Below are 1,167 nucleotides of genomic sequence, written 5' to 3' on the forward strand. Positions count from 1 at the left end.
TATCAGTCACGATAGATCAGACACAGTATAAGCAAAGATTCGTGAATTTGAAGAAATAGCAATAGGAACTATCAAAAATGAAGAGCAAGGGGGGAAAAGGTGGGAAAGAACCCCTATCTGGTGAGTTTCCCCATCAGATGAACCATGCATGCCCCATCCACTTCTCAATTTAGCAGGCCACCCTTCCCAGGAGGCCAGTGCACTTGATTATTTAAGGAAGCCACTTGTAGGAAACGGGGCCACATCTCACCCCTTGTTGCTACAAAACCTGCCTCCTCTTCCCCTGCTGGTTCACTCTGCTGCTAAGTGCAACCCTCATATGGCTTTGCATGGCATGAATGTTGCTCCCATCCCCTGGAGTGTGAGCAAACATGGCTAGTCACCTGCTGTCAATGCATCTATCCAGGGTCAGGTGTTGTGTGCTCAGCCATCTTGTACTACTCAGCCCAGGAATCCCTCCTTGACCACTGGGGACAAGAGAACTGAGGAAGTGGTCAGAAGAGTGCTTCCCCACTTTGCACACCTTGCTGGGGTGGGGGAGGGAGGATCCCAATTTGTTGGTCATTAAAGTCTTATCAGTTCCCTGCAGGAAAAATGATTTATAATAACTAGCACTCTTTGGACAATTATTATATGCCAGGTGTTATCTTAGTTTATTTATATGTGTTCACTTATTTAATCTTCATGTATACATCATTAGCTATAAGACAAGTTAGAAATACAGGCAGAATATTATGGGAATTCAGAAGAAGCTTATTTCAAAGTAAGGTTCCATTAATATACTCGTATGAGACAAATGGGTTGGGGGTGGATGAAGGATACTTATGTACTAGAACGCCTTGCATATGTAAGATGTTTACAAAATGTTTTAAAATCATATCAAATCCAAATACTTTCTACGTCTCAGGTTCTGTGTCTTTACTCCCTATATTGTACGTTTCCACTTGACCCTTATTATTACACCTATTCTAGAGAGATGGAAAGTGGGGGGAGGGACTGCAGAGAGGTAAAATGACTCATTGAAGAATGTTGTTAATAAGTAGCAGAATCAGGCTTTCCCAACAAATGCTTTTAACTTCTTTGTATATTGCCGCTGCAAAGGTTGGATGACATTCCTTTGGTGCTTATTACAAAACAAAGATAGATGTAAGGTTAAATCTATTTTTT

This window comes from Echinops telfairi, unplaced genomic scaffold, assembly GCF_000313985.2.
Source record: "Echinops telfairi isolate 266 unplaced genomic scaffold, ASM31398v2 ScPeMD7_7439;HRSCAF=8477, whole genome shotgun sequence".
Taxonomy (NCBI): domain Eukaryota; kingdom Metazoa; phylum Chordata; class Mammalia; order Afrosoricida; family Tenrecidae; genus Echinops; species Echinops telfairi.